Genomic DNA, 19,365 nt, shown 5'->3' on the forward strand with positions numbered 1-19,365 from the left:
AACTGAAGAAATTGAGAAATTTTAAATACTGCTCTTTTGTGAACAGTTCTGTTATTTTGGTAATACAAAAGATGTTCTGTTTTCTATTATCACTTAAAATATATGCTTTACTGCATTTCTGATGGACTGAAATTATTGGATATAATGCAAGATTATATATAAATGATATATTTTCCCGTAGGGTCTGAAAATGTAATGTGTCTGGAGAAAGTTCCTATTCTGTTAATTTTTCTTCAATACTGCATTTAAATATCCTTTTTCTTAAAATAGCAAGAGAGAAAATAATATATGGCACAGGAACTGCTTTTTCTTTTTTTACTTTTTTCTGGTCTAAGAAAATTGAAGTCCATTAGGATAATTTCTCAAAGTATTCACAGAGAATTTAAAGAGACAATTTAAGTGACTTTGAGTTCACTCTGAAATATTTATTATGCTTTCAAGTTATTTTAAGTATGAGGTATGTCCTAAAATTTCACACAGAACAAAGAAGAATAAAGTTACATTTTCAGTAGAGTTTGTACAAACAACTGATGGCCAGATATGAGACTTTCAAGCCGACTTGATAATATGACTTCCTGTCAAGTGGGTGCTAATTTCTCACGAATACTAGCAGAGCTTTGAAAAAATAAGATGAATCTAAAGCAATAATGCTTTTTATAATTCTCAAAAAAGGAAATAATCTCAAGCAGATAAAATGCTTTTTTCTTAAATTGAGTTGTCATTAAATTAATGGAGTCTGACTTTTCTGAAGAACATTTCCTATCAGGTTGATCTTCAAAATATTTAACAGCCAGAAACATGGTATTTATATGTACATAAATCAAAGATTAGAAAATATATTTCTTTTCATTTACTTAAGTGAATATAAATATTTATAAAACTGATAAGCAGGTGATATAACTCATAGCATAAATTATTCACCAAATCATTCCTGTAATTTCTATATGTAGACTGAGAAATGTTAGGAATAATGTTTTATGTGATATAGATATTGTTACTTAAGTGATGGCCTCTCTGAGTCTTGAACTCTGTCAAGGTAGGGTTAACAAGCCTTAGTTATAAATTTAACCACCAATAGGTCATTTTCTTAATTCCTTATTTTGTTTCACATAAGGGACCTCTACTATGTTTCTCAAAAGGACCCCTATTGGTCTTTTATTCAGGACACAAGGTCAGTCTTCATTGTATGATACTAAACCCCAAATTGCTGAACATTTATTGTAACAAATAACCCACCCTACATTTCCAAATATCTCTTAACATCACCCCGTGGAAGTTACATACAGATTCAAACATTAATGAAAATTGCTTATTCTTCTCTCTTTTTTTCCAGCTTTATTGGCAGTTTGTTGACCAAAACCCCAAAATTTTAAGAGCCTATACAGCATGATAGTTTGATATACATTGTGGAAGGATCCCTTCACAGAGAATTAACACAACCATCACTTGACATGTTTTTTTTTAATTTTATTTTTGCACTGTACAGCATGGGGACCAAGTTACACATACACGTATACATAATTTTTCCTCCCATTGTTGTGTTGCGATGTAAGTATCTAGACATAGTTCTCAATGCTGCACAGCAGGATCTCATTGTAAATCCATTCCAAGAGCAATAGTTTGCATCCATTAACCCCAAGCTCCCAATCCCTCCCACTCTCTCCCTCTCCCACCGGGCAGTCACAAGTCTATTCTCCAAGTCCATGATTTTCTTTTCTGTGGAAAGGTTCATTTGTGCTGTATATTAGATTCCAGTTATAAGTGACATCATAGGGTATTTGTCTTTCTCTTTCTGACTTATTTCACTCAGTATGAGAGTCTCTAGTTCCACCCCTGTTGCTGCAAATGGCATTATGTCATTCTTTTTCATGGCTCAGTAGTATTCCATTGTGTATATACACCACATCTTCCTAATCCAATTGTCTGTCAGTGGACATTTGCATTGTTTCCGTGTCTTGGCTATTGTGAATAGAGCTTCAATGAACATGTGGGTGCATGTGTCTTTTTTAAGGAAAGTCTTTTATTTTGGTGAGAAGTTTTAACTTCTACTCCCTTATCAAATTTCAATTATACAATACAGTGTTATCAACTATAATGACATTAGGTCCTCAGACTTTATGCATCTTATAACTGTAAGAGTATATACCCTTTTACCAACCACTCCTTATTTCTCCTACTCCTCCACCCCCAAGCAACCATTTTTCTACTCTGTGAGGTTTATCTGGTTTGGGTGGGTTGGGTTGGGCCTCTGTTTTTGTTTTTGTTTTTGGATTCCATGTGTAACTGATAGCATGCAGTAGTTCTGTCTCTGTCTGGCTTATTTCACTTACCATAATTCTCTCCAGGTTTATCCAAAATATAAGGATAGGATTTTCTTCTTTTGTAAGGCTGAATGATATTCCATGTATATATACATATATGGAATACATATATATGTCACCTTTTTTAAAAATCCATTTACCATGAAAAAGAATGAAATAATGCCATTTGCAGCAACATGGGTGGAACTAGAGACTCTCATACTAAGTGAAGTAAGTCAGAAAGAGAAAGACAAATACCATATGATATCACTCATATCTGGTATCTAATATATAGCACACAAAAAAATTAATGGACTTGGAGAATAGACTTGTGGTTGCCCAGGGAGAGGGGGAGGGAGTGGGATTGGGAGTTTGAGGTTAACAGATGCAAACTATTGCTTTTGGAATGGACTAACAATGAGATCCTGCTGTGTAGCACTAAGAACTATGTCTAGATACTTACAGCGCAGCATGACAGTGAAAGAAAAAATTATGTCTACATGTATGTGTAACTGGGTCCCCATGCTGTACAGTGGGAAAAAAATATATAATAAAAAAATCCATTTACCAATCAATGGACATTTAGGTAATTTCCATACCTTGGCATGTATCTCTTCCAGATAATGATTTTGTTTCCTTTGGATAGGTACACAGAATTAGGATTACTGGATCTGTGGTAGGTGTATTGTTAATTTATTGAGGAACCTCCATATGGTTTTCCATAGTGGCTGTACCAGTTTACATTCCCACGAACATTGTACATGTTCACTTTTCTCCACATCTTCTCCAGTATTTACCTCTTATATTCTTGATAATAATCATGCTAGCAGGTGTGAGTTGCTATCTCATTGTGATTTTGATTTGCATTTCCCTGATAATTAGGGATATTAAGCACCTTTTTATGTACCTATTGTCATTTGAATGTCTTCTTTGGAAAAGAATCTTTTCAGCCCATTTCCATGTTTTTTAGTTTGGTTATTTGTGGTTTTGTTCTTGAGTTGTATGAGTTTCTATTCTACTTTGGATATTACCTTTATATCAGATATGTAATTTGCAAATATTTTATCCCAACTCATAGATTCCATTTTCATTATTATGATGGTTTTATTTGATAAGAAGCAGCTTTTTATTTGATATCATTCCACTTTTTTCTTTTTGCTTTTGTTTCCATTGCTTTTGGTGTCAAATATGAAAAATCATTACCAATACCAGTGTCAAGGAGCTGACCCCCACCCCCAGGTTTTCTTCAAGAGTTTTATAGTTTTTGGTCTTACAGTCAAGTTTTGACTACATTTTGAGTTTATTTTTTTGTGTATGGTGAAAGATAGTGGTTCAGTTTCATGCTTTTGCATGAGGTAATCCATTTTTCGTAGTACCATTATTGAAGAGACCATCCTTTCCCCATGGTATATTCTTGGCTCCTTTATCAAAAATTGCTTGACTATGCATAGTTTTATTCCTAGGTTCTTTCTTCTGTTCTATTGCTCTGTGTTTGTGTGTGTAATCTTACAACATAATTATGTTATTTCATTGTCTTTTAAATAATGTTTATGTTTATTAACTTCTTTCCTTCCATTTTATTGAGGTATAATTGACATAAAGCATTGTATAAATTTAAGGGAGGCAGCATAATGATTTGACTTACATCATGAAATGATTACTGCAATAAATTAAGTGAACCTCCATCATTATATATACTTAGAAAATAAGAGAAAAAAAATTTTCCTTTGATGATAACTCTTAGGATTTACTCTCTTAACAATTTTCATATAACATAGAGCAGTGTTAATTATATAAAATGTTTTACATTACATCCCTAGTACTTATTTCATAACTAGAAGTTTTTACTTTTTGACTACCTTCATCCTATTTCCCTTCGCCTCACCCATTACCTCTGGTAATTGCAACTCTGATCTTTTTTTCTGTGGGTTGTTACATTTGGGGTTTTTTTGACATATAATTAACCTACAACACTATATTATTTCCTAGTACACGACGTAGTAATTAGATATTTCTATATATTACAAAATGATCACAAAGATAAATCTAGTTACCATGCGAAGATATTACATTATTATGGACAATTTTCCTCATGCTGTACATTTGATTTTCATCACATTCATTTCATAACTGGAATTTTGTACCTCTTCATTGTCCTCACCTTATCTCATCCCCCCACCACCACCACTCTCCCTTCTGGCAAGCATTTGTTTGTTCTCTGTATCAATGGCTCTTTTACTATTTTGCTATATGTGTTCATTTGTTGTTTGTATTTAGATCCCATGTAGAAGTAAAATCATATGGTATTTGATTTTCTCTGTCTTACATATTCCACTCATAATACATTCCAGGTTCATCTAGCTTATCACAAATGGTGAGACTCCACTATAATGGCTGAGTAATACTTCATTGTGTGTATATGTGTGTATGTATATATACACATGTATATATACACATATATTGTGCATATGTATATATATATGTGTGTGTGTGTATATCACATTTTTTTTATCCATTCATCTCTCAATGAACACATAAGTTGTTTCCAAATATTGGCTATTGTGAATTATGCTGCACATAACATGGGGATGCATACATCTTTTTGAATTGTGTTTTTGAGTTTTGTTTAGAGAAAAACTCAGAACTGGAATTACTGGATCACATGAGAGTTTCATTTTTAATTTTTGAGGAACATCCATCCTTATTTACATAGTGATTATAACAATTTACATTTATACAAACAGTGCAGGAGAGTTTCCTTCACTCCATATCCTTGCCAACACTTGTCAATATCTTTTTTGATAATAGCTGTTCTGATGAGTGAGTGTGAGATATCTCATTGTGGCTTTTATTATGTTGAGTAATGTTCACTATATACCCACTTTTTTGAGAATTTTTTCAATAAATAGATATTGAATTTGTCAAAGCTTTTCTACATCTATTGAGATGATCATATGCTTTCTATTCTTCAATATGTTCATGTTGTATATCACAATGACTAATTTGAGCATACTGAACCATCCTTGCATTAGGTTGGATAAATCCTAATTGATCATGTTCTCTGATCCTTTTAATGTATTGCTGACATTAGTTTGCTAACATTTTGTTGAGGATTTTTGCAAGCATATTCGTCAGGGATATTGACCCATAATTTTCTTTTCTTGTAGTGTTTTTGTCTAACTTTCGTATCAGGCTAATGCTGGTCTAGTAAAATGAGGTTGAAAGAGTTTGAGAAAGATAGGTATTAATAACTTTTTAGTGTTTGGTAGACTTCACCTGTGAATCTTTCTGATTCTGGACTTCAGTTTGTTGAGAGTTTTTAAATGATTCAATTTCAGGACTTGTATTTGGTCTATTCATATTTTGTGTTTCATTCTCATTTAGTCTTGGGAGATTATATGTTTCTAGGAATTCATTTTTTCTAGGTTATTCATATATATATATATACACATATATACATACATATATTTCTAGGATATTCATATTATATATATAATTCCAACCAAATGGAGCAAAATACACATTTTTCTTGAGTGCACACAAAAGAGTCTCTTGGATAAGTCATGATAGGAAACAAAACAAATCTTAGCAAATTTAAGAAGACTGAAATCATACCAATTACCTTTTCTAAGCACAATAGTTTTTAGAAACTAGAAATCAAAAAAGATCTGTAAGTATGTAGAAACTGAATAAAACATTCTGAACAGTCAATAGGTAAAAAAGAAATAAAAAAACCATTTCAAAATGAAAATGAAAAAATATATCTTATGGGATACAGCAAAAGGAGTCTGGGAGGAAAATTTTTAGCTGTAAATGCATATATTAAGAAATTAGAAAGATTTAAAATAAAGAATATAACTTTATATCTGAAGGAATTAGAAAAAGAAGAAAAAATTATGCCCAAAGTTAGCAAAAGAAGGAATTAAATAAAGGTCAAAGCAGAAATAAATAAAATAGGGATCAGTGAAAAATAAAAGATGAAAAAAATAAGAGCTAGTTCTTTGAAAAGATAAACCAAATTGATCAAATTTTAGCTAGACTTACCAAGAAAAAAAAGAGAAAAAACTCAAAGTGAAAGAGGAGATATTACAGTTTATTTTGCAGAAATACATAAGATCATAAGAGATTACTAAAAAAATATATATGCCAACAAATTACAAAACCTAGAATAATTGATACATATCTATAAACACATGACTTTCTGTGACTGAATCAGGGAGAAATACAAAATGTGAACTAATAGTGAATGAAGAGATTGAATCATTAATCTAAAACCTCCCAACACTCAAAACCCTGAGACCAGACAGCTTCACTAATAAATTTTGCAAAACATTTAAAGAAGAATTCATACCAGTCCTCTTCAAACTCTTCCAAAATATAAAGGAGGAGGGAGCAACTCCAGATTTATTTTACAAGGCCAGTGTTACCCTGGAGAAAAAATTAGATAAGGATACCATGTGAAAAGAATATTATATAATCACCAGTAAATATAAATATGCATTCAAAAATTCTCAACAAAATAATAGCAAACCAAATTCAACAACACATTGAAGAGATTATACAGCATGATCTTGGGATTTATCTCTGGGATACAAAACAGCTGAACACATACAGTTAATAATTGTAACATATCACATCAATAAAATGAAAGATAAAAATTACACAATCATCTCAATAGATGCAGAAAAGACATTTGATGAAATTTAATATTCATTCATGATTTTTAAATCAACAAATTAGGTATAGAGGGAATGAACCATAACATAATAAGGATCATTTATTATAATCCAATAGCTAATACTATATTCAGTGGAGAAAACTGAAAACTTTTCCTCTAAGATCAGGAAGAAGACAAGGATGCCCACTCTCATTACTCCTACTTAGTGTAGTACTAAAAGTCCTAGCTAGATCAGTTAGACAAGACAAAAGATATCCAAAGTGGAAAGAAAGAAGTCAAATTATTGTTACTTGCTGATGACATGACATATGATTTCTCATATACATGAAAATCCTGAGGCCTCAATCAAAACATGTTGAAATAAAGCAATTATTTCAGTAAAGTAGCTGATAGAAAATCAACATACAGAAATCAGCTGCATTCCTTTACACTAATGATGAAACATCTGAAAAAGAAATAAACCCCATTCACAGCAATATCAAAAACAAACAAAAATACTTTGGACAAATTTAACTATTGTGGCCCAGTGGTTTAAGAACTTGATACAGTGTTCTTGTAAGGTTGGCTGTGAGTGAGGATGTTAAAATATCCATATGGCTACCCAAAGCCATTTATAGAATCAATGCATTACCCACCAAAATACCAAAGGCATTCTTAACAGAAATAGAAAAAATAATCCCAAAATTTGTGTGGAACCACAAAGCACTCTGAGTAACCAAAGCAATCCTGAGGAAAAAGAAAAAAGCCAGAGGTATCATGCTTCTGAGTTTCAAACTATACTGTAAAGCCATAGTGATTTTTTAAGTATGGTACTGGCACAAAAAAATAGACACATAGACCAATGGTATGAAATAGACCAGAAATCAAATCCTAGCATATACAGTTAACTAATATTCAACACAAGAGCCAAGAACACCCAATAGGAAATGGATAGTTTATTCAGCAAATGGTTCTAGGGAAACTGAAGAAGCACATGCAGAATAATGAAATTAGACCACTGTCTCATACCCCTCAAAAAAATTAACTCAAAATGAATCAAAGACTTAAACATTAGATCCAATACCATAAAAACTACAAGAAAACATAAAGAAGTTCTGCAACAATAGTTTAGGTAATGATTTTTTGATATGATGCCAAAAGCACAAATAGCAAAAGCAAACATGAACCAATGAGATTACATTCAACTTCAAAGCCTCTGCATAGCAAAAGAACAATTAAAGAACTTAAAGACAACCAACAGAATGGGAGAAAAATTTGCAAGCCTTTTTTTTTCTTTTTGTCTTTTTGCCATTTCTAGCGCTGCTCCCATGGCATATGCAGATTCCCAGGCTAGGGGTCCAATCAGAGCTGTAGCCGCTGTCCTATGCCAGAGCCACAGCAACGCGGGATCCAAGCCGCGACTGCAACCTACACCACAGCTCACGGCAACGCTGGATCCTTAACCCACTGAGTAAGGCCAGGGATCGAACCCGCCACCTCATGGTTTCTAGTCAGATTTGTTAACCATTGCACCACAACAGGAACTCCTTGCAAGCCATTTTACAAGAAGTTAATATCCAATCTATATAAGGAGCTTAAACAACTTAATAACAAAAAGATAAATAATTTAATTAAAAATGTGCAGAACTAAGTAGACCCTTCTCCAAAGAGGACATCAAAATAGCCAACAGGCACAGGAAAAGATGTTTAATATCACTAATCATTATGGAAATGCAAATAAAAACTATGAGATATCACTTCACACCTGTTAGAATAACTGTCATCAAGAAGACAGGAGACAACAGATGCTGATGAGGATATAGTAAAAAAAGGAAATTTTATACACTTTTGGTAGGAATGTAAATTGTTTCAACCACTATGGAAAATGATATGAATGTTCCACAAACCTTATAAATCTACCATATGATCCAGCAATTCCACTTCTAGGCATATACCCAAAGGAAATGAAAACATGATTTCAAAGATATGCATGTACACCCGTGTTTATTGCAGCATTATTCACAGTAACCAAGAGATGAAAATGTAAATTCCATAAATCAGTGAATGGATAAAAAAACGATGTTGTATATATATACAATGGAATTATATTCAGGCATCAGAAAGGAAGATAGGCTTAAGAATAAATAGAAAATCTTGACAGACTTATAACAAATAACTCAAATCAGGAATCAAAATTTCCAAAGAAAAGTCACAGACCAAACTGATAGCACTAATAAATTCTACCAAAATTTAAACAACTATCACCAATCTTTTTTAAACTCCTGGAAAAAACTGAAGAGAAGGGAACACTTCCCATCTCACCCTATGAGGCATGCATTATCCCAATATGAAAGCCAGATGAAGACATCACAAAAAAAAGAAAATTACAGACTAATGACTCCTATAAATATACATGCAAAATCCCATTACCAGAAAAGTGATTGTACAATAAAACCAAATGGAATTTACTCCAGGAATCCATGAGAGAGTCAACATAAGAAAATCAGTGTAATAAATCATATTAATAAAATGCCTAAAGACTTTTGAGAAAAATCAAGCACCTTTAAAAAAAAATTCAGAATACCAGGAATAGAAAGGAATTTCCTCAACATAACAAGGGTATTTACTTAAAAAAACAGCAGCAACAACAACAAAACTCACAGGTAACATCAAGCTCAATATGAAAGATTAAGAACAAGACAAGAATGCCTGTTTTCACCACTGCTTTTCAACACTGTACTAGAAATTCTAACCAGAACAGTTAGATAAGGACATGAAATAAAAGGCATCCAAATTGGAAAGGTATAAGTGAAATTGCATGTAGGAAATTCCAAAGAATCTAACATTAAAGCTACTAGAGCCAACAAAATATTCAGCAATGTTTCAGGTTACAAGATAAACACACAAAAATCAGTTGTGTTCACCAACAGAGAACAATCTGAAAAGGATATTAAGAAAGCAATTTTATTTACAGTAATAGCTAAAAGAATAATAACTAGGAAAAAATTTAACCAAGGATATGAAAGATTTTTACACTCTTAACTATAAAACATAGCTGAAATAAATTAGAAACATAAATAAATGGAGAGATATCCTGTGTTCATAGATTAGAAGACCTAATATTGTTAAGATATCAATACTACCTACAGCTCTCTGTAGATTCAATGCAAATCAAAATTGCAATAGCCCTTCTTGTGGAGGAAAAGCTGATCCTTAATATCAAGAGGCCCTGAGTAACCAAAAAATGCTTGAAAAACAGGCATAATGTTGTAGGACTCACACTTTCTATTTCAAAACTTATTACAGAAATCAAAACATTATGGTACTGGCAAAAAGATATAGACTAGAAAGTCTGGAAATAAACCCAGATGTCCCTGGCTACTTGATTTTTGGAAAGTGTACAATGTCCATTCATTGGGGAAAGAATAGTCTCTTCAACAAATAATGCTAATATGACTGGATTTCCACATGCAAAAGGATAATAAAATGGGACCCCCTAACTCAAAATGGATCAAAGGCATAAATATAAGAGCTAAAACTGTAGAACTCTCAGAGAAAATATAGGCACAAATCTTCATGAACAGTAGATTCTTAGATATGACACAAAAAGCATAACCAAATAAATAAATTGAACTTAATTAAAATTTAAAATTTTATGCCTCAGAAAGACATCAAGATGGAAGAAAGACAGCCTACATAATGGGAGAAAATATTTGCAAATTATATATCTCATAGTGTCTTAAAACTCAGAATAGATAAAGAACTCAAGAAGACAAACCAATTAATAAATGGGCAATGGACTTTAATAAGCATTTCTTCAAATAAGATACACAAATAGCCAATAAGCATATGAAAAGACATGCAACACCACTAGTCATTGGGGGATTAATGCATACCAAAACCACAATGAGATTCACCCCTCCCATAATGGCTATAAAATTTTAAAAAAAGAACAGAAAATAAGTATTTGGAAGTGTTGTCAAGGATGTGGAGTAAATGAAACCCTTGCACCTTGCTAGTAGGGATGCAAAGTGATATATCTCACTGTAAAAGAAAAAAGAAAGATTGGAGTTCCCTCAGAATGCTAGGCATAGAATTACAGTATGAAACATCAGTTCTACTCTTGGGTATACTGAAATAGGGACTCAAACAGATACTTTGTATACCAGTGTTTCCTGAAGCATTAGTCACTATAGCCAACAGATGGCAACCACCCAAGTATCTGATAACAAATTAATGGATCAACAAAATGTGGTAAATACATACAATGGAATATTATTCAGCCATAAATATGAATGAGGTTTTGATACATTTTGCAGTAGCAGTGAAGCTTGAAAACTTTAAGTGAAATAAGCCAGACACGAAAGGATAAATATTGTATGATCCCATTTCTGTGAGAAGTCTAGGATAGGCAAATTCATAAAGGCAATTTAGAAATATAGATTGCCAGGAGCAGAGGAGAGTGAGGAATTTGGGAATTGTTGCTTAATGACTACAGAGTAGGTAATCTCTTTGTGATAGTGGAAAAAAATGGAATAAATAGTGCCTATAATTGCATAACTTTGTTAATGTAAGTAATGCCACTGAATTGTATACTAAAAATGCCAAATGTCATGTTATTTGTATTTTACCACAATAAAAATTACTAAAAAAAAAAAAAAAAAAAGACATGGCAAGAGTTCCCGTCATGGCACAGTGGAAATGATTCTGACTAGGAGCCATGAGTTTGTGTGTTTGATCCCTGGCCTTGCTCATTGGGTTAAGGATTCGGTGTTGCCATGAGTGTGGTGGAGGTCGCAGATGCAGCTTCGATCCTGCATTGCCATGGCTGTGGTGTAGGCCAGCAGCTGTAACTCCAAATAGACCCCTAGCCTGGGAACCTCCATGTGCCACGGGTGTGGCCCTAAAAAAGCAAAAAAAAAAAAAAAATTAGACATAACGCATTTCTTACCTGGTTACAGAAACAAAGCATTTAAAAATTATGTAATTATGTAATTTATTGTTACAGATGTTTCAATTTGCAACATATTTTAATATAAAAAGTTAATTTTGTAGGATTAAAAAATAGATTTGACTCTGGGATCCCAAAGATATACAGATTCATTTAAAATCCATTTTGCATTAAGTTTTTATGTCTATTAACAGGGTAACTCTATACCTACTTGTGACTAAAAATATCACTCCGCCTCTGCTAAGGCTTAACTTATATCAATCAGAATTTGGCACAGCAAAATTCTTATGTAATATGAAAAATGCAGAGCAATAAAACACCATACTTTAACCTTTTGTCTGTCCCAGCACACATGAGAAGGATAGGACTTATCTCTTTTTTCATACAGATTTCAGAGCTCTCTGAATTAACCTCTAAATAATTATTTTCATAAGAACTGCAAAATCTATTTCATTAATATTATAATAATATTTAATACATGCTGAAATTATAGTTAAGAAATTTGATTTGGGACATTCTCAAAAATATGCTCATTATTCATTCTATTCTCAGTTTATCCTTATACACATTCATCCATCCATTCAATAGACGCATTTATTACCCACTATAAGCACTGTGCAAGTTGCTAAAATTACAAAAATGAATGAGATTTTGAAAGTCTTTTTGTCTCTGAAAGAATATTCAAACTATAGAGCCTACTTTATGGTCTTTGTTGGTGAATATAAATTTGAACCCTATTCTGGGTGTGTGTGGGGGTCAGTCATAGCCTTGTTTTCTATAATGTGAGAGAAATCCTTCTGAAGTAAGATTGTTTTTACAAAACACAATGTATAGAGGCAGAAGTGTCTGTATGAGATTCTTACTTGGAAGTTTTCTTCACAGTTAACAGTTGTTATTCATGCTTTGATTTCACACAATGAATTTCTCTAAGGTTTTTTTTTTTTTTTTTTGGCTTTTCAGGGCCACACCTGCAGCATAGGAAAGTTCCAAGGCTGGGGTCAATTCAGAGCTGTAGCTGCTGGCCTACACCACAGACAAAGCAATGCAGGATCCAGCTGCATCTGCGGACTATACGACAGCTCACGGCAAAGCCAGATCCTTAACCCGCTAAGTGAGGCCAGGGATCCTCACGGATACTAGTCTGGTTCCTTACCACTGAGCCACAGCAGGAACTCGCAAGATTTTTCTTTTAGTTTTTTTTTTTTTTAAATATGGGAAAACATGTCAGATTCAACTTTTGTGATTATCATCCTTTTTCTTTAATAGTTTTAAAAGTCACTTCATTTATTTTCAGTCAGTTTTTTCCTTAACTTCTAGGTGCTCTGCTCAGCATCATCCTAAGCTTTAGGACCCAGGGTGACAGAACACCCTCTATCTGGTACATTTCTGATTGTGGAGGAGGAAACGAGACTGTTGTAGCATCTCAAACTGTTAAATGGTCTATCCAGAAGTATTTTATTTGGACAGTTATTTTCATGGTCAAATCTCCTGGCCTTGCCTAACTAAGGGGCAAGGAAGTACAAATAAACCAAATATTCAGAAAACCAGAATATTTGTGAAAAACCCTAAATGTACCACAACTATTAAAAATTTAGTCTAATTCATTTAAAAACTTAAATAGGGAGTTCCCATCATGGCTCAGTGGTTAACGAATCCAACTAGGAACCATGAGGTTGTGGGTTCAATCCCTGGCCTCACTCAGTGGGTTAAGGATCTGGCATTGCCATGAGCTGTAGTGTAGGTTGTAGATGCAGCTCGGATCCCATGTTGCTGTGGCTCCGGCGTAGGCTGGCAGCTACAGCTCCAGTTAGACCCCTAGCCTGGAAACCTCCATATCCCTTGGGAGCAGCCCTAGAAAAGTCAAAAAGACAAAAATAAATAAATAAAAACTTAAGTGGAATGTATAATGCTATATGAAAATTACCAAAAAGACTCAAGAATAACTGGAATATATGAATATAGCAACAACTATTAAAGAAATTCATTAGTGTTTAGAAATCATCATCCATACCTGAAAAGACTACAGGCTCAAATGGTTTTACTGGTTATATTTATCAAACTATCAAGGATTTTAATTTTACGCAAATCATTTCAAAGTGTAAAAAGAGAGCACAAGATTGCCAGTGTCAGAACAAAGGCAATCAGTGCCTCTTTCTTGCAAGATATGCAGACATACAACGATCCATAGAGAATTGCCAGCTAACTGCCAAAATGTTTTATGAAGCCAATAAAATAATGATATACAAACAAGGCAAAAATTGCATAAAATGGAAAATTATAGACCAATCTTCCTTACAAACAGGCATAAAAATGCCACATAAAATATATAGAAAGCTGAATATATGTGTAAAAAACCAACATCTTGAACACATGGAATTTATCCTGGGTATGAAGGAATAATGGCACATTGGAAAATCTATCACTTTAATTCATCATTTTAACAGATTTTTTAAATTACCCAATATTTTAAAAATCTATTTGAATGCATCATTTTTAACAGATCAAAGAATAAAACCATATGAACCAAATAGACACAGAGGAGCTCTTTTGACTTGACGAAATAATGAGTATTTTTAATATTGTCAAAAGAATCCACATTTTCTGATTCTGTGGAAAGTATGATTTTCACAGCACTATGCTTTTTTTTTCCACTATAGTTTATGGCAAAAAAAAAAGTATGTGTCTTTATTGTATCCTTTTCTTTAGAACAACATAGTTAAAATGTATTAATAATATTGGCTATTCTTTAAACCATGTCTTAATAACAAACCAAGTACTATCAGGTTATCACCAGTAGTAAGTTGTGCTTAAGTCTGTGCAAAAGTGAATTCCTGGTACAGAAGCTTCTCACTCATAATTCAAATTCTTTGTTTGGAATTACATGGTTGTATATATTAAAATACATACTTTGACTAGTATAATGGTTTTAAGAGTACTGTCTCTCAGTCTGTGCTTTTTAAATGGAGTAGAAGTTGGTATTTGAAGCACAAAAAAATCTAGATATGACAGTGGTTTGTGTCCTTCCATAGCTAAGTGCTTCCTGGCAAAATTTTATTCCTTATTTTTAATTCCTCTCATTAAGAAGCAACTGGGTTTATATTAATTTGATTTACTGATTGGAATATTTACCTTAAGAGAAATTTAACTTTTTTTTTTTCTTCTTACATGGGTCATAAAGAAAAAAAAAAGATATTGAGAAACACAGTTCTAGACTATGTGTTTCTTAATACAGGAACCATGTCTTAAGATATCTTTCAATCCTCAGCCTCTAACAGATAACATATATATCCATGTATGTCTTAAATTCCATAGTTTCAGTACCTGATATGCTGACAGTTTATTAAAGTTAGAGAAATCAACTTGTATTTGAAGAAAACAGTTTCTCACCATTTGTTTGAACAATGGTGAGCATATTGATTTACTCAGAAAAAATAGACATAATATGAAGGACAAGCACTAGCAAGAAAAACATCTTCCTCACATTAAGAGTAGCAGTAGCAAGAGTAATAAAAATATAAGAATCTAACATTTATTGGAACTTTACTATGGGCAGGAATATGCTTTATATGTATTAATCCATCTAATCCTTATATTAGCCCAGTGAATTAGTCACTTTCATTATCATCATTTTACAATGGAATCTGCAATTATGCTCTATGATCAGTATTCTGGCAATTTTTCCAATGTCATAATTGATCTAATACTTAATTAACAAGCAAGTGTCTGTGAGGTGATTTCTTATAGTTTGATTTTGAGTTTGATTTATAATCATCTCATTCAACTTATTACAGCTTTGGAAATTCCAAAATTATTACAAATACATATCACTTCCCCACTTAAAATTTTTAAAGAAATGCATTAAGCAAATAATGATAATTATCTACCTTACCATAAAAACATACTGCATAAGCATTGGCCTCTTCTGAACATAAACATTGTTCAAAGGTGGAAATTTTGTAGTTCAGTGTCTTCCTACACTTGCTTCTTCTTCCCTCTTTCCCTCAATAAAGGAAATTACCATTAGGGGCACTATTAGTAATTATACCAGAACATCGAGAGTAACTGAGAGTCTCCTGGGGAAACCAGCATGTATGATCTCCATACTCATAATTCATCTTTTGTCTACTCTCAACTCTACTGTTTTCTAAGACTATGCCTTTAAAACCATTATTCTTTGACCCAAAGAACTAAAGCTTTTAAATCTGAAGATTCTAAGCCTTCTAAATAATCCTTTTGGACAGAAAGGCAATAATTTCTAGTAACAATGTTACCTGTTTTCTAGCCTCTATTTGTAAATAAGTTTTTGAAAATATGTATGAACTATTTTGGGAATATGTGTTCTTATGTATTAGGATAATTTTTGACTGTGAGAAAAACTCTTCCCATTTCCCTTCTCTCCTACACAAACAGAAAGGCTGTTTCCTTTTGCAATACAGTTTATAGAATAGTAGATAGTCTAAAAAAGCTGTCAGGATTGAAATCCCTTATATATATATATATATATATATATATATATATATATATATATATATACTTGCCAAAATAGAATACCTAGAGGTTGGATACAAGTCAGTCTGTGGGAATATGGAAAAATAACATCAATTTGGCAAAGTCGCAGGATACCAAATTAATACACAGAAATTGATGGCATTTCTCTACACTAACAATGAAAGATCAGAAAGAGAAATTAGGGAAGCAGTCCATTTTACCATCGCATCCAAAAGAATAAACTACCAAGGAGTAAACCTACCTAAAGAGACAAAAGACCTGTACTCTGAAAACTATAAGACACTGATGAAAGAAATCAAAGATGACACAGATGGAAAGACATACCATGCTTTGGATTGCAAAAGTCAATATTATCAAAATGACTATACTACCCAAGGCAAGCTACAGATTCAATGCAATCTCTCATCAAATTACCAAGGACATTTTTCACAGAACTCAAAATATTTTAAAGTTTGTCTGGAAGCAAAAAAGACCCAGAATAGCCAAAGACATCTTGAAAAAGAAAAATGGAACTAAAGGAATCAGGCTCCCTGACTTCAGACTATACCACAAAGCAACAATCATCAAAACCGTATGGTACTGCCACAAAGAAATATAGATCAGTGGAACAGAATAGAAAGCCCAGAATTAAACCCACACATCTACAGCCAACTAATCTATGACAAAGGAGGCAAGAATATACAATGCAGAAAAGACAACCTGTTCAATAAATGGTGCTAGGAGAACTGGACAGCCACATGTAAAAGAATGAAATTAGAACACTCCTTAACACCATACATGAAAATAAACTCAAAATGAATTAAAGACCTAGATATAAGACCTGACTCTATAAAACTCTTAGAGGAAAACACAGGCCAAACACTCTCCGGCATAAATGACAGCAACATCTTCTCAGACCACCTCTTAGAGGAATGACAGTAAAAACAAAAATAAACAAATGGGACCTAATAAAACTTAAAAGTTTCTGCGCAGCAAGGAAACCCTAAACAAAATGAAAAGACAACCCACAGAATGGGAGAAAATCTTTGCAAGTGAATCAACTGACAAGGGATTAATCTCCAAAATTTATGAACACCTTCTGCAGTTCAATACCAAAGAAATAAACAACCCCGTCAAAACATGGTCAGAAGATCTAAACAGACAATTCTCCAAAGAAGACATACAGATGGCCAAAAAACACATGAAAAGATGTTCAACATCACTCATTATTAGAGAAATGCAAATCAAAACCGCTATGAAATACTACCTTACAGCAGACAGAATGGCCATCATCAAAAAGTCTACAAACTAAAGTGCTAGAGAGGGTGAGAAAAAGGAACCCTATGACACTGTTGGTGGGATTGAAAATTGGTGCAACCACTGTGGAAAACAGTATGGAGATTCCTCAAAAAACTAAACATAGAACTACCATTTGATCCAGCAATCCCATTCCTGGGCATCTATCCAGAGAAAACCATGACTCAAAAAGATACATGAACTCCAGTGTTCATTGCAGGACTATTTTCAACAGCCAAGACATGGAAACAACCTAAATATCCATCGACAGAGGAGTGGATCAAGAAGATGTGGTACATATACACAATGGAGTATTACTCAGCCATTAAAAGGAATGAAATAGTGGCACTTTTAGCAACATGGATGGACATAGAAATTATCATGCTAAGTGAAGTCAGTCAGACAATGAGACACCAACATCAAATGCTGTCACTCCCAAGTGGAATCTGAAAAACAGACACAATGAATGTCTTTGCAGAACAGATAGTGACTCACAGACTTTGAAAAACTTATGGTTTCCAAAGGAGAAACTGTATAGCCCAGGGAACTATATCCAATCTCATGGGATAAACCATGATGGAAAATAAATTTTAAAAAGAATGTATATTACAAATGTATTACTGAGTCAACTTTGCTGTACAGCAGAAATTGGCACAACATCATAAATCAACTATAATTTTTTAAAAAGAAGCCAATTATAAAACACTTAAAAAAGTAAAAAATAAAAAATGGAATCAATACCTCATGCTTTGCAAGTAAAAAAAAAAAAATACCTTATCAAACAACAAAAAGATTTACTATAAAAAAAAAGTTAAATGTAAGCTCTGAAACTGTAAAGCTGTGCAAGAATACATGTAAGCCTCTTGACATCAGCCTTGGCAATCATTTTATGGGTATGACCACAAAAACTCAGGCAACAAAAACAAAAATAAAGATGCGGGACTACTATCACTAAAATGCTTCTGCAAAGCAAAGGAAACAGATCAACAAGATGAAAAGGTGACCTATGGATTTAAAGAAAATATATGCAAACTATGCATCTGATAAAAGATACTGGACACTTGCTAAGAAAGTAGAAAGGACGTATGCTCACAACATCAAAAAAGATAATTATGTGAGGAGATGCATATGTAATGTATTTACTGTAGTAATCATTTCACTGTATATTTCAAATCATTATACTATAAATACACACAGTTTCTATTTTGAAATAGAAAATAAAATATACATAAACAACAATTTAGTATTGATCTTGTTCAAAGAAAATTGACTAAATAACCATAGTAATACTCAGGTGATTGCAACCTTTTCATCAAAATAAGCAGTCTGATCTAGAGCATAATATTTAACATTAATTTCATTATTCTTAAATAATGAATTAGTAAAATGGATGAACCAGAATCTGCTTCAGGCTTGAGCCTTACAGAACCTTTATTACCAAAGTTAGTAGCAAACTTCAGAATTATGTCTTTTCTGCTCAGTTTATTGTATTGTCACCACTTATTAACACTAATAAGCAAAGAAATACATAAATAAGCAGTAGATAAGTACAAAACAAAAGTTAATAACCAGGTTATTCATCTTTAATAATGTAATTTCAAAGCTCTCTAAAATTAAAATTCAGTATTGGCCAGGTGACAAAAACAGGTTGCCATTGGGCAAGTTTATACTCA

At 32.8% G+C, this 19,365-nt stretch overlaps 2 protein-coding genes across 9 annotated transcripts in view; one reads left to right on the forward strand and one right to left on the reverse strand.

The window, feature by feature from the left end:
- RNF180 (ring finger protein 180) overlaps positions 1-19,365 on the forward strand; it is a 265,831-nt gene that overhangs the window by 243,029 nt on the left and 3,437 nt on the right. The window lies entirely within an intron of this gene.
- Positions 1-19,365, reverse strand: part of SREK1IP1 (SREK1 interacting protein 1) — a 469,058-nt gene that overhangs the window by 58,215 nt on the left and 391,478 nt on the right. For 2 of the 3 annotated variants that reach the window (XR_014831456.1, XR_014831455.1), the window contains one exon: positions 6,652-6,728. The gene's annotated coding sequence lies outside the window, so the exon portion shown is untranslated. Of the gene's footprint in view, positions 1-5,451; positions 6,729-19,365 lie in introns of those variants that run through there. The other variant, XR_014831454.1, reaches the window with a different exon arrangement.

Source organism: Sus scrofa, chromosome 16 (genome assembly GCF_054392235.1).
Source record: "Sus scrofa isolate SSC_HxYL_T2T_F1_AM1 chromosome 16, Sscrofa_HxYL_maternal_Yorkshire_Landrace_v2.0, whole genome shotgun sequence".
NCBI classification, from domain to species: domain Eukaryota; kingdom Metazoa; phylum Chordata; class Mammalia; order Artiodactyla; family Suidae; genus Sus; species Sus scrofa.